The following is a 15554-nucleotide window of genomic DNA, read 5'->3' as shown; positions in this document are numbered from 1 at the left end:
CTCTTCTTCTTTTTTAATTCCTTCTCCTCCTTCTTCTTTCTCTTGCCCTTGGTGTTTTTCTTCTACCTCTTTTCTTTCTCTCCTGTCCTCATCCTTTTCATTTCCTTCTTTTCTTTTTTTTTCCTTTTTTTCTCCATCTTAATTAAATTGGGTATTTCTTATTTACATTTCAATTGTTATTCTCTTTCCCAGTTTCCATGCCAGCATCCCACTAGCCCCTCCCCCTCCCATTTTATATGGAAGTTCCCCTCCCAATCCTGCCCCCACTAGAGGACAGTATGGCTCCTCTTTCAAAAGAGATTTAGCAAGGCCTCCTGGCACAGGTCTGCCATTCTAGTTACTCAGAAGGCTGGGGAAGGAGGACGACTTGTTCAAGGCTAGCTCTAACTACAGAGTAAAATCAAAACCTGCCTTAAGAACAGAGTGAGATCTTGTCTCAAAATAAGAAGCAAAGAGACTGCTACAGATGGACTCCATGGTAGAGAACCAGCCTCACCTGAATGAGGTTCTGGGGTCAGGCATTTTCACTGGAGAAAAAGAGAACCAAAGTAATTTACCCAGAAGCTGGAGCTCACTTTGAAGGGACAGGGAGATGGAAGGCTTCAGGGATATTTGTCCTAGGGGATAAAGGATAGAGAGGAAACAAAAGAGGCCCATAGACAATGACATTTTATAAAGGTACCAGGGGAACTCCCCCGTGTTAGGATGAGGTGTTTAATTGTATTGGGCTGTGTTAATGGGGCAGCCAAGGCGGGCTTTTTAATGCTGGACTTCAATACTTTGATAGCTTGACTTTGATAGTCAGCCTCAGGAGGAGGAAGTGGCCAAATAAGGAACTAGGCCTTGGTGGCCAGCTCTAGGAATGCAATTTAAGGGGATTTTGCAAAGCACAGAGAATTGGGGAGATGGGCAAGGCCTGCCAGAGCCATGCTCACAGCCATACTTGAGCTGACCAGAGGCCCTTCACCTAGAATGCACAAAGCCACAGACTCCTGATCCTCAGTCTTGCCTTTATGAGGTGCAGTGACACAGGCTTGTAGCTCCAGCACTTTGTCAGAAAGAAAGAGATGAGAGAGAGAGAGAGAGAAAGAGAGAGAGAGAGAGAGAGAGAGAGAGAGAGAGAGAGAGCTAAAGCCAAGGAAGATACCCTCAGAGATAAGTATGTATCAAATCTTGCTTCATTACAGGGTTCTGTAGACTTCTAAGATCTGGAGTGGAGCCATCTGAAAGAAGTGGGATCCAGCCAGTGATGGAGAGCCCTCAGCTAGCACCATGGGGTTCCAGGTACCATCTCCAAGGGAATCTCCCTTCCTATGCTCCCCTTCCAAGAGAGAGAGGACATGTGATTCATGCCTGTAATTCCAGCTCTGGTGAGTCTGAGGCAGGAGGACAGCGTGGACTACATAATAAGACACTGTTTCATAAAAACAATTCCTAAAAGAATCTGCACAGAGTATGAGGATGAGAGTATAAAGATAAGAGCCTTGAGCCCGTTCAAATCAGCAAACCACAGAGGAGAGATGTTCATACAGTTAAACTACATAGTGGTGTAGAATTCTACGACGCAGCTCAACTTTATATGAATTTCAAGATCGATCTGGAGAAAGTCTGGCATCTTCTTGAATGATTCAATGATCACTTCGTGTTATCTCAGCCTTGTACTCTTAAGCATTAACCAGAGAAATGAAGGTCTGAGACTTTTAGAGACTCATACATGGATGCTCACAAGACTTTTGTTTATAGCAACCGAAAATTAGAATTAGAGAGGGGGTGCTAGAGAGATGGCTCAGTGGTTAAGAGCACTGACTACTCTTCTAGAGGACCTGGGTTCAGTTCCCAACACCCACATGGCAACTTACAACTGTCTGTAACTCCAAGATCTGACATCCTCACACAGACATACATGCGTGCAGAAAACCAATACACATAATAAAAATATATAAATTTAAAAAAGAGAGAGACAGAGAATTAGAGAGATTTCAGTGCATGGCGGGGGTGGGGTGCGGATAGGGAAATTTCCTGGATAGAGGAGACATAAATGGGAATTCAAACTCAGGATATTTGATATACAGGAGTCATATAGAGAACCAGAATGCCACAGAAAGATGGGCTTCACACAAACTGTGTGTGGTGGGGGAGGAAGCCATGAGGGTGTGCAGTTCTGAGTGAATGAGTGGTGTTGACTCGTGCCAGCCATGTTTAGGGACCCAGAGCCCCAAACCCATGGAAAAATGACAAAACCTTCTCCAGCCCTGGGTGAGGTTCAGAGGGAAATGGCAAATCCCTCCATTAATATCTGTATATGGATATTAATAGTATATTCAGAAAACGTCCACCATAATGTTCTGCCCCTGGATATTTATAGCCAGAAGACTGCTCCCCTACAGAGAGTACTCCTACCAAGACTAGCTAAACCTGTCTGCTTGATACAGCCATGACCCATAAACCATGCTACCTTGATCTGTGTACAATAGCCCAGTCCTTGTTCAGCTGAATGCAGTCACCCCGCCTCTCTTCAACTCTATACTAAACACACTGAGCTTCCAGGGTGCTGAGGTTTCTCCAGCTGTGAGTCTGGACCACATTATCCCAGCTTTCTGTCTATGTGCCGGTCTGTCTGTCTTCCATTTTTCACCATTCTTGTCAAGTCTAAGTCCCCAAACCATGCAAGGACTTGGCAGTAAGCAATGCAAAGGAGACAGACAGAGCACCACAGAAAATATATGTGCACCAAGGTTTCTCCAGAGAGAAGGTCTATGTTGGCAATAATTAAAAATAAGCCCAGTTATTTTTCTGGGAAATATCACAGAGATTCCTGTTAAATGTCCACAAGACTGGTCGTGTTAAATACCGAGAAAGATTCGGGGCAGGTAAGCTAGAGTACCCTACCAGAGGAACGTGAGATGGCCTGACAGATTAGGAAACACTTGACACCTTTTAAAAGTTTTTTTTAAAAGACTTATTTTTAGGAGCCTGTCTGTGTGACTGTGTGTGTGTGTGTGTGTGTGTGTGTGTGTGTGTGTGTGTGTGTGTGTATGTGTCTGTGTGTCTGTGTGTCTGTGTCTGTGTCTGTGTTTGTGAATGCTCATGTGAGTACAACTGCCATAGCTGACCAGATTTTCCTGATACTGGCATTAGAAGCAACAGGGATTCACCCTACTTGACTGCTTGGGAACCAAACTCAGGTCCCAGGGAAGAGCAAGAAGCACTCTCAGTGGCAGGGCCACCTCTCTGAGCCCCCATTTAGCAACTTCTTAAACCAGCACTTTCCCTGTGCCCCAGGCCTGCTACTATATATACATTTACAATAGAGAAACAAAAGTACATGTCCATATAAAGACATGTATATGAATGTCTATAAAAGTCTGACTTTGTAGCCCAGTGGGGTGACACATGCCTATAATCCCAATTCTTGGGAAGTAGAAGGAGAATCAGGAGTCACGGTCATCCTTGGTTACATTTGGAGCTGAGACCAGCCTGGGCATCGTGAGATCCCGTCTCAATACATAAGGGTTTGAGAGAAGGAGAGGTGGGTTAAGAACACGGTTTGCTTTTGTAGATGACCCAGTTTCTGTTCCTAGCACCCATGTGACACAACCATCTGTAACTCTAGTCCTAGGGCATCCGGAGTCTTTTTATGGTCTTTTAGGCCATCAGGTACACATGGTGCAGGACATACAGGCAGACATAAACAACCATACACATAAAAGAAATAATAAATATTTAATAATAATAAATAAACATTTGAAAGTCTTATTTGTAATAACTCCAAATGGGGATGTTGATGAACACTTAAAAGGGAGTTATGTAGCTATACAACACAGTGCTTTTTAAGCAGAGAAGGCAAATGAACGTTTATGTATGCAATACCAAGATTAACCTCAAAATGATGATGGTAACTAAAGCCAGCGTGACTCCACAACGTTCCTTACAGCAGGATTCTATTAGATAAATAAATGTAAACAGATTAGTAGTGATAAGAAACAGGTCAGAGATTGGGCAGTGAGGGTGACAGAGGAGGGACTAAACAAATTCAGAAGAAAACTTTGACTAGGGATAAGTGTGCTCACTTCCTTGACAGCAGTGACAGATTCCCGATGTGTACAGATCCCAAACACTATTGAGCTGCTTACTATAAACATGTGCATTTTAAGGCATGTTCTACTCCTAAGAGGGCAAGAGTGCTGTCTTAAGATTTCTGAGAATTACAATAAGCTGAGGGCCGTATAAAAATAGTTTAGAATTAAGTTTCCATTTGCAATACAATTTAGACTTAAGATTTCTTAGACCATGCCTCAATTTTACTCGACACTCAAAGATATTAGGAGCTGGAGAGATGAGTCAGTGGTTAAAAGCACTTGCTGCTCTTATAGAGAACCTGGGGTTCAGCTCCTAGCATCCAGATTGGGTGGCTCACTGTGTCTTGTAACTCCAGCACCAGGGCATCAGATTTTCTTTTCTGGTTTCTACAGGCACCTGCATGCCCATATTGCATATAAACACATTCTCTCTTCCTCTTCCTCTTCCTCTTTCTCTTCCTCGTCATCCTCCTCCACCTTCCCTTCTTCCTCCTCCTCCTCCTTCTTTTTCTCTCGACACACACACATACACATGCCCCAATCTTCAAAAGAATCTCTCTCTCTCTCTCTCTCTCTCTCTCTCTCTCTCTCTCTCTCTCTCTCTCTCTCTCTCTCTCTGTGTGTGTGTGTGTGTATGTGTGTGTGTGTGTGTGTATGCCCACACTTGTAGAGGCCAAAGGTCAAAAGTAAGTACCTTCCTCATCACTTTCTACGTTTTTAGAACAATTATTACATTTGTTTATTTGGGGAAGGGATCTTCACACCATGATGCTGGTGTGGAAGTTGGAGGACAATTTTTGGGAGTTGATTCTTTTCTTTTACCATGTGGGTCACAGGGATCACATGCTGGTTTGGCAACAAGAGCATTTACCCACCTTCATTCAGTGAGCAGAAAGCTCATAGAATAACTGGCCAATCTTGGGATCTTGGGATCCTCTACCCAGTACCTCCAATACTGAGATCACAGCTGTACTCGTTGTTGTTGTTGTTGTTGTTTAATGTGAATATGGAGAACTCAAGTCCTCAGACTTCTGTGGTGAGCATTTTACCCACTAAGCCATTTCCCCTAAATACTCTCTATTTTGAATAAGAAGAAAGCTCATCAGATCATAGAAATTGTATCCAAAATCTATAACAACAAAAATGGCACTGTAAATCTTTAAATAGTTTTTCAGAGCTATCTTAATTTTAACAGGGGAGGTGGTGTGTGTAGTGAATTCTGGAGCCCACAGAGACATAAAGGTCCTTTGTAGCTGGAGTCATAGGTGGATGTGAATCAGGGCTTTAAAGAGAATATAATATATAATATATGATGTATGATGTATGATACATGAATATATATATATATATGTATATATATAATCTAGATTTTACAATCTCTTCAGAATATGGTGATGACCTTTTTCACCAAAATTTGAAGCAAAGGATGTATAATTGGTTATGGAGTCTAAATAGGATACAGAAGCATATTTGTTTGTTTTTCTGTTTTTTGAGACATCGTTTCTCTATAACAGCCATGGCTGTCCTGAAACTTGATTTGTAGACCAAGCTGGCCTCAAGCTCACAGGGATCCTCCTGCCTCTGCCTCCTGAGTGCTAGGATTAAACGTGTTCTCCACCCTGCCTGTCCCTAGAAGGAATGTTTTTAATTAAATGTAAGTAGTTACTTTGACTATATGTTTATGATGAGGATTGGACCAGGAGCTTCATGCATGCTGAACATATATTGTGCCACTAACTGGTAGCCCCAGCTCCCTAAAATTTCTTAGACACTCTATCCAGTAGAAAATAAATAATGTAAATGTCCAAATTCTCATTCAAAGGCAATGCATTAAACTTGATGCATCCTAGAAATGGAAGTTCAGGGAATGAGATGCCATTCTGCAGTTATTAGGGAGAAAAAAATTAACACCAGCAGCAGCTACTGTAGTAGAGTGCTTGTGTTTATGTTGGGAGCAGTAGGATCCAGTCCAATCTGCTTGAAAGCAATATAGTAACATCAACTAACAGTAACTGTGCTTATAAGAATGTAAATAACATCTATGCTGATCCTGAAATATGGCATTTTAACAAGGTAATTATTTAAACTAGAGATCCCTCGAGAAGAGCTGCTCTGGGAGGACACTTTTACTTTGACATCCGTTTATCTACCTAAATCCAGATTTCCAAAGAACACAGTTATTTTTGCTTCCTTCCCTAGGTTTCATTAACTAACCCCATATAGTCGGGAATCAAGACTAAAGAATGTAATCACAACGGGACAGTTTTTTCACAAGCCATGGACTATCTCCTAGGCCCATTCGATTCCCAAAGACACTCCGTCACTAACTGCTGTCTAGGCCTGGGGTTCATTTATTCCTCTAATATTCCTTTCGACTCCTCAGATTGGTCATCTTCCCCATCTCCCTCCCACGAAGAAGACAGTATAATTATGTAGACCTCATTGAGTAATGGCACTTCTGTGGTTCTTCCTCAAGCATGTTAATAGATGTGTTTATCTTTCTCTCCTATTAATCTCTCATTGTTGCTTCATTCCAGCAAGTCAGTGGAAAAGGTAGGGGCCACTTTCCCTTTGCCCTGCATCTACATAATCATTCAGTTGAGCTGGAGAGAGGAAAGCACCGATCCAGGCCATTTAATTGATTTTTTTTTTTTTTTTGCAACAGGCTGGATGAAGTTAGAGATAAGGAAACGATAAAAATGCTAAGAATGTCCTGTCTGCTGATTAAAGATGAGGAACTATTGCTGTCTCCGTGGATTTGGAATGACTTCCAAGAGATACTGTTCAGTAAAAAGGGCAAAAGGGAAGAGCATTTTGCATGAACCAGTGCTCTGCTGGAGAATCAGAGCTAGAGACTTCTGGAAGGACTTTGGGGCTGGGGGTTGGGGGGGCTTGGGGAAGGGGCTGGAACAGGTAATCTGAAGAGTGCAGAGGCCAGGCCATAGGTCAGATGGGGCAGCGGATCCTTCCACTGGTATATTTTCTTCTTCCCAAATGTCTTAGTTCTGCTGTTAAGGACTTGCCTGTTTCTGGTTGGTTGGTTGGTTGGTTGGTTGGTTGGTGGGTAGGTGGGTGGGTGGATGGGTGGGCATATGTGGACCCAAGGCACTCTGCATACCAGGCAAGTATTCTGATCCCCAGGGCCTCTGAATATCTTTCAGCTCAGTGAAAAAGAGCCACGGAGACGACCAAGAATATTCCCCTTTACTCAAAGTCAACTGATTGTGACTTTAATCACATAAACAACAAACACCGTCACAGCAACACCAAATCAAACAGTTGATGGAATAAACCCTAATAGCGGTCAGAGGAATAATGCTTCTCTTGTTTCCTTTGCACTTGATCTTAGCCTAGAGGCAAACAAATGACTGTTTCATTTTTTATAAAAACGAATAATGAGAAACTCTGCGTCATACCTTCCACCCTACCTTCCCCTCATCTGTGGTAGGACTTTGTGCAGCTTAGGTCAACCTGTGTGGCCTCCTGACAGCAGAGTTCAGGCCTTAGTTCCTCCCTCAGTTTGACAGCTAGAGGCATGGTTTGTACTGTAGCAACTTCAGCAGGCAACTAAGTTTTCTTTCCTAACTAAGCAGATAACCTCCGTCTTCCCATTAAAGGGAGCACCAAGTACTAATTCTAAACAATTGTTCCCGGAACAGTGTTCATAATCCTGGAAAATGTGTCTAAAATGAATCTACTTGGATTGATGTGCTGACCCAGTTAGGAAGATTGGGCTTCAGAGAGCGGCAGTTAGCATTTCTTCCCCAGGCACAATGAGCTTGTGTCAGTTCTTGTCTGGGTCTGTTTCCTTGTCAAGGTTACTTGGGATCCTCTCAGACAGCTGGAAACTCAGTGAGCAGCCTGTGATTCTCTTTTGTCTGCGACCTTGGTGCTAGGTCCTGAGGAACATTTTGGAGGCCTGTGTTTCTGCCTTTGTGTGACAGAGTAGCTGAGGGCTGGGTGTTCCTCGGAGGTCCCTTTCAGACATCAGTGCAGAGTACAGTTAGGTGTAAACTAATTTAAAACTTGCTTTTCTTCAAGAGTGGGGGCTGGGAGTAGAAGATGACTCAGCAGTTAAGAACTCCAGCTGCTGCTCTCCCAGAGGACAGAGGAGCCAGATTTGGTCCCCAGCACCTGCAGCCAAGTTCACAACTGTCTGTAACTCCAGTTCCAGGGCATCCGACACTGTCATCTGACCTCTGAAGCCTCCGGAGTTCGGTCAGACCTCATAGACCAACCATGGCCAGGGGCAATGACTTGGTATACCGACGGAAGCAGCTTCGTGGTAGAAGGTAAGAGGAGGGCCGGGGTAGTGGTGGTAGATGGAAAGGCCGTCATATGGGCCAGCAGTCTGCCTGAGGGCCCATTGGCCCAAAGAGTGGAGCTCATCGCACTGATCCAGGCCCTAAAGCTGGCAAAAGGAAAGATTATCAATATTTACACAGACAGCCGGTATGCCTTTGCTACAGCACATATCCATGGGGCAATATACCGACAGCGTGAACTCTTAACATCTGCTGGAAAAGATATTAAAAATAAAGAAGAGATCCTTAGCCTGCTAGAGGCTGTTCACTTGCCCCATAAAGTGGCAATAATACATTGCCCAGGACACCAAAAAGGGACCGGACCCATAGATAAAGGAAGTCAAATGGCAGATCAGGAGGCAAAGAAAGCAGCTCACGGACCCATGACTCTGATGATGAAAACTAAATCCCAGTCAGAGACCAATGAGACAGACAACAGAACTCTCAAAGAAGAAAAGGGGCAGGAATATTTGGCTGATATACACTGCCTTACCCATCTGGGGGCTAAAAAGTTAATAGAATTGGTTAATAGGTCCCCTTACTCTATTCCTGGATTAAAGAAGGCTGCCGAAAATCTAGTCAAAAACTTCCGCGCTTGTGCATTTACTAATGCTGGGTCCAACAGGCCCCTAGAAGGAAGGCGTTTGAGAGGAGATAGACCTGGAACCTATTGGGAAACCGATTTTATGGAGGTAAAGCCTGCCCAGTATGGAAATAAATATCTTCTAGTCTTTATAGACACCTCTACAGGCTGGGTTGAAGCATTCCCTACAAAAAATGAAACTGCCAACGTGGTAACCAAGAAGATACGAGAAGTAATCCTGCTCTGTTTTGGGGTACCTAAGGTAATTGGGTCAGACAACGGACCTGCTTTTGTCTCCCAGGTAAGTCAGGGAGTGGCCAGACAACTGGGGATTAATTGGAAATTACACTGTGCATACAGGCCCCAGAGTTCAGGACAGGTAGAGAGAATGAATAGAACATTAAAAGAGACCTTAACAAAATTAGCCTTAGAGACCAGTGGAAACGATTGGACAGCCCTTCTCCCTTATGCTTTATTCAGGGTTCGAAACTCCCTGGGCCCTTTTGGTTTGACCCCCTTTGAATTGATGTTTGGAGCCCCTCCATCCATTTATATGTCTATAAAAGATAAAACTAGCCCAGATGTATTTTTCTCTCCCTCTTTCAACCTCTCGATTCGGCTCAAGGCCTTAGAAACAGTAAGAAAAGAGATATGGACACAATTAAGAGAAACCTATATTGCTGGTGACACACAAGTGCCGCACCAGGTTGAAGTGGGAGACGGCCGTCCTGATGAGGAGACATTGGGCAGGAAACTTAGAGCTGAGGTGGAAAGGACCATATCTGGTATTGCTGACGATGCCCACCGTGGTCAAAGTTGAAGGAATTCCCACTTGGGTCCATGCGTCTCACGTTAAGAGAGCAACCCCTGAACCTGATCCAGATGGATGGACGCTGGAAAAGACTACTAATCCTCTTAAGCTGCGTTTACGCCGCTGGCGCAGCCCTAGAGATAAGTAACAACAACCCACACACCCCTGTCCAACAAACGTGGGAAGTACAAAATGGAGAGGGAGACATCGTGTGGTCAACCACCGCTGTTCGGCCCCCATGGACATGGTGGCCAGACCTCACCCCTGACCTTTGTAAGTTAGCAGCAGGCTCGCCTGCCTGGGATATCCCAGACCATCTTGACCTTCTTAATGCACCCCCTGAAAAACAATGTGTCCAATCCCCATTAGCGGCCTCAGATATATACGGGTGCTCAGGACGGTTTTATCTAGCCAGTCTCAGATCAGCAGGGATCTACGTCTGTCCCGGACAAGGACAACACAGAAAGCTTCGGGACCAGTGTGGGGGAAGGCCTGACTTCTATTGCACCGCTTGGGGTTGTGTGAGACAACAGGGCAAGCTTACTGGAATCCCTCCTCAAAGTGGGATTTAATCACTGCAAAGAGAAACAGTAGTCATGATGAAGAAACCCAGGGCGAAAGAGAGATTGGCAGATATCTTAAAGGGTGTGCTGTGCCTTCTACCAACGGTCCAGAAGGACCTTGTAAAGATAAATATTGTAATCCTATACTTATAAAGTTTACTGATAAAGGGAAATAGGAGTGCCGGAGCTGGCACAGAGGAAATGTTTGGGGTCTGCGAGTAGATGCTCCTGGAAAAGATCCTGGGTTAATATTCACAATTAAACTGACTGTAGAGAGCACCCTTCCAGTACCTTTAGGACCCAACAAGGTCCTTCCTGAGCAGGGCCTCCCCATCAGAATCAAGCCGCCGGTCCCAAAAAAAGCCCCACCGGCTGTAAGGACTATAAGTATATCCCAAACTCCTCCTCAGGAGCTCCCATTCAAGGCTCCTACAACCGGCCAAAGAATGTTTAATTTAATTCAAGGAGCTTATTCCGCCCTTAATGAGACTGACCCGGATGCCACCACTGACTGCTGGTTGTGCCTATCCTCAGGGCCCCCTTACTACGAAGGGATAGCTTTCAATGGAAGCTACAATACGACCACAAGTCATGCTTCTTCCTCTTGGGGAACAGGAAAAAAATTGACCTTGACTGAGGTCTCCAGGGATAGTCCCGGCCTCTGTATAGTGACCCCACCACCCACTCACAAACACCTGTGTGGCCAAATCCATCCCATTGCTAAGATAGACTCCAGTCACTAGTTTGTACCAAACCCCGTCGGATGGTGGGCATGCAACACAGGACTCACCCCATGTGTATCAACTAGTGTTTTCAATTCTTATGATTTTTGTGTTATGATCCAGCTTATACCTCGTGTACATTACCACCCCGGTGATAGCCTCGAAGAAGAATACACCAACACCAGATTTAAAAGAGAACCAATAACCCTTACCCTAGCATTGTTTATGGGGGCGGGTATAGCAGCGTTAGTTGAGGGAAGACAGGGAATTCAATCGCTCAAAGATGCTGTTAATGAAGACCTGAGGCTGCTAGAAAAGTCTATAGATGCCTTAGAAAAATCCTTAACTTCTTTATCAGAAGTAGTTCTACAGAATAGAAGGGGCCTTGACCTATTGTTCTTAAAAGAGGGAGGCTTATGCGCCGCCCTAAAAGAAGAGTGTTGTTTCTACGCAGACCATACCAGGGTGGTCAGAGACTCTATGCAAAAATTGAGAGAAAGGTTGGGACACTGAAGACGAGAATGAGACTCTAAGAAAGGGTGGTTCGAGTCCTGGTATTCTCAGTCGCCATGGATGACCACATTGTTCTCAGCCCTGGCTGGACCTGTGCTCCTTGTCTGCCTAGCTCTAATTTTTGGCCCCTGCATAATTAACAAGGGCATGGCGTTTATTCAGAACCGGATAGACACAGTAAAGCTCATGGTAATACAGAGACAATACCAACCTATAGTCCAATTTGAGACAGAACTGGGGGACACTGGTGTTTACATTCTATGATTAGAATAAGAGTCAAAAGAAGAAGAGGGGAATGAAAGGATATAGATTTAAAGTAAAGAGTAAGTTTCAAAATTCACAGACTCAGGGCTAAGAAACCTGTGAAACGCAGGCCCAGGCAAGTCCAAGCATGACGCGGCCCGCCCTGCTGCCAGGACTAACAGACCATAAAGATAAAGAAAAGGAATGCAGAAACCAGCCCGAGTTATCAGGACTGACCCATAAACCATCTGGCAGGAGGGCATCTCCCCCAGATGTGACTCCCTCAGAGTCACACTTTAACCATATGTCCTTCAAGCCCTGATAAACACCTGGCTTCTAAAATCCCGAACGCCCCAGTCAGCACATACTCTTTTGCTGTGTTGTAATCTCACTGCTATGTTTGAATGAGCCAATCACTTACAGCCGCGCTGGAAATTAGCCGCCACTGTTTGAAACAGCCAATTGTGTGTAACCGGGCCAAACCCCCTAGCTTTCCCTATATAAACCCCTGATTTTTGAGTTTCAGGGTCGACTCCTCTGTCTCCTGCAAGAGACACGTGTCAGCCGGAGCTTCATTATAATAAACTGCCTCTTGCTTTTACATCAAGCTGGTCTCTTGTGTTTCCTGGGGCCAGCCATCCTGAGACTTGAGCTAGGTTCTTTCATATGAGTGTCTTGTCCACATGTAGGTCTGTTGCACCACGTGTGTGCCCGGAGGCTTCAGAGGTCAGATGACAGTGTCGGATGCCCTGGAACTGGAGTTACAGACAGTTGTGAACTTGGCTGCAGGTGCTGGGGACCAAATCTGGCTCCTCTGTCCTCTGGGAGAGCAGCAGCTGGAGTTCTTAACTGCTGAGTCATCTTCTACTCCCAGCCCCCACTCTTGAAGAAAAGCAAGTTTTAAATTAGTTTACACTTAACTGTACTCTGCACTGATGTCTGAAAGGGACCTCCGAGGAACACCCAGCCCTCAGCTACTCTGTCACACAAAGGCAGAAACACAGGCCTCCAAAATGTTCCTCAGGACCTAGCACCAAGGTCGCAGACAAAAGAGAATCACAGGCTGCTCACTGAGTTTCCAGCTGTCTGAGAGGATCCCAAGTAACCTTGACAAGGAAACAGACCCAGACAAGAACTGACACAAGCTCATTGTGCCTGGGGAAGAAATGCTAACTGCCGCTCTCTGAAGCCCAATCTTCCTAACTGGGTCAGCACATCAATCCAAGTAGATTCATTTTAGACACATTTTCCAGGATTATGAACACTGTTCCGGGAACAATTGTTTAGAATTAGTACTTGGTGCTCCCTTTAATGGGAAGACGGAGGTTATCTGCTTAGTTAGGAAAGAAAACTTAGTTGCCTGCTGAAGTTGCTACAGTACAAACCACGCCTCTAGCTGTCAAACTGAGGGAGGAACTAAGGCCTTGAACTCTGCTGTCAGGAGGCCACACAGGTTGACCTAAGCTGCACAAAGTCCTACCACAGATAAGGGGAAGGTAGGGTGGAAGGTATGACGCAGAGTTTCTCATTATTCGTTTTTATAAAAAATGAAACAGTCATTTGTTTGCCTCTAGGCTAAGATCAAGTGCAAAGGAAACAAGAGAAGCATTATTCCTCTGACCGCTATTAGGGTTTATTCCATCAACTGTTTGATTTGGTGTTGCTGTGACGGTGTTTGTTGTTTATGTGATTAAAGTCACAATCAGTTGACTTTGAGTAAAGGGGAATATTCTCGGTCGTCTCCGTGGCTCTTTTTCACTGAGCTGAAAGATATTCAGAGGCCCTGGGGATCAGAATACTTGCCTGGTATGCAGAGTGCCCTGGGTCCACATATGCCCACCCATCCACCCACCCACCTACCCACCAACCAACCAACCAACCAACCAGAAACAGGCAAGTCCTTAACAGCAGAACTAAGACATTTGGGAAGAAGAAAATATACCAGTGGAAGGATCCGCTGCCCCATCTGACCTATGGCCTGGCCTCTGCACTCTTCAGATTACCTGTTCCAGCCCCTTCCCCAAGCCCCCCCAACCCCCAGCCCCAAAGTCCTTCCAGAAGTCTCTAGCTCTGATTCTCCAGCAGAGCACTGGTTCATGCAAAATGCTCTTCCCTTTTGCCCTTTTTACTGAACAGTATCTCTTGGAAGTCATTCCAAATCCACGGAGACAGCAATAGTTCCTCATCTTTAATCAGCAGACAGGACATTCTTAGCATTTTTATCGTTTCCTTATCTCTAACTTCATCCAGCCTGTTGCAAAAAAAAAAAAAATCAATTAAATGGCCTGGATCGGTGCTTTCCTCTCTCCAGCTCAACTGAATGATTATGCAGATGCAGGGCAAAGGGAAAGTGGCCCCTACCTTTTCCACTGACTTGCTGGAATGAAGCAACAATGAGAGATTAATAGGAGAGAAAGATAAACACATCTATTAACATGCTTGAGGAAGAACCACAGAAGTGCCATTACTCAATGAGGTCTACATAATTATACTGTCTTCTTCGTGGGAGGGAGATGGGGAAGATGACCAATCTGAGGAGTCGAAAGGAATATTAGAGGAATAAATGAACCCCAGGCCTAGACAGCAGTTAGTGACGGAGTGTGTTTGGGAATCGAATGGGCCTAGGAGATAGTCCATGGCTTGTGAAAAAACTGTCCCGTTGTGATTACATTCTTTAGTCTTGATTCCCGACTATATGGGGTTAGTTAATGAAACCTAGGGAAGGAAGCAAAAATAACTGTGTTCTTTGGAAATCTGGATTTAGGTAGATAAACGATGTCAAAGTAAAAGTGTCCTCCCAGAGCAGCTCTTCTCGAGGGATCTCTAGTTTAAATAATTACCTTGTTAAAATGCCATATTTCAGGATCAGCATAGATGTTATTTACATTCTTATAAGCACAGTTACTGTTAGTTGATGTTACTATATTGCTTTCAAGCAGATTGGACTGGATCCTACTGCTCCCAACATAAACACAAGCACTCTACTAGAGTAGCTGCTGCCGGTGTTAATTTTTTTCTCCCTAATAACTGCAGAATGGCATCTCATTCCCTGAACTTCCATTTCTAGGATGCATCAAGTTTAATGCATTGCCTTTGAATGAGAATTTGGACATTTACATTATTTATTTTACCACTGGATAGAATGTCTAAGAAATTTTAGGGAGCTGGGGCTACCAGTTAGTGGCACAATATATGTTCAGCATGCATGAAGCTCCTGGTCCAATCCTTCTCATCATAAACATATAGTCAAAGTAACTACTTACATTTAATTAAAAACATTCCTTCTAGGGACAGGCAGGGTGGAGAACACGTTTAATCCTAGCACTCAGGAGGCAGAGGCAGGAGGATCCCTGTGAGCTTGAGGCCAGCTTGGTCTACAAATCAAGTTTCAGGACAGCCATGGCTGTTATAGAGAAACGATGTCTCAAAAAACAGAAAAACAAACAAATATGCTTCTGTATCCTATTTAGACTCCATAACCAATTATACATCCTTTGCTTCAAATTTTGGTGAAAAAGGTCATCACCATATTCTGAAGAGATTGTAAAATCTAGATTATATATATACATATATATATATATTCATGTATCATACATCATACATCATATATTATATATTATATTCTCTTTAAAGCCCTGATTCACATCCACCTATGACTCCAGCTACAAAGGACCTTTATGTCTCTGTGGGCTCCAGAATTCACTACACACACCACCTCCCCTGTTAAAATTAAGAT

The 15554-nt window shown here is 44.2% G+C and overlaps 1 long non-coding RNA gene across 1 annotated transcript in view; it reads left to right on the top strand.

Moving 5' to 3' along the window:
• LOC148004566 (uncharacterized) overlaps positions 1-7392 on the top strand; it is a 123316-nt gene extending 115924 nt beyond the window's left edge. The window contains exons 2-3 of the long non-coding RNA XR_015625132.1: positions 1188-1370; positions 6745-7392. This is a non-coding gene — a long non-coding RNA (uncharacterized LOC148004566). The remainder of the gene's footprint in view (positions 1-1187; positions 1371-6744) is intronic.
• Positions 7393-15554: the final 8162 nt, after the last annotated feature.

This window comes from Rattus norvegicus, chromosome 7 (genome assembly GCF_021556685.1).
Source record: "Rattus norvegicus strain SHRSP/BbbUtx chromosome 7, alternate assembly SHRSP_T2T, whole genome shotgun sequence".
NCBI lineage: Eukaryota > Metazoa > Chordata > Mammalia > Rodentia > Muridae > Rattus > Rattus norvegicus.
The sequence above is the reverse complement of the archived record's forward strand: the minus strand, read 5'-3'. Positions and strand labels throughout refer to the sequence as shown.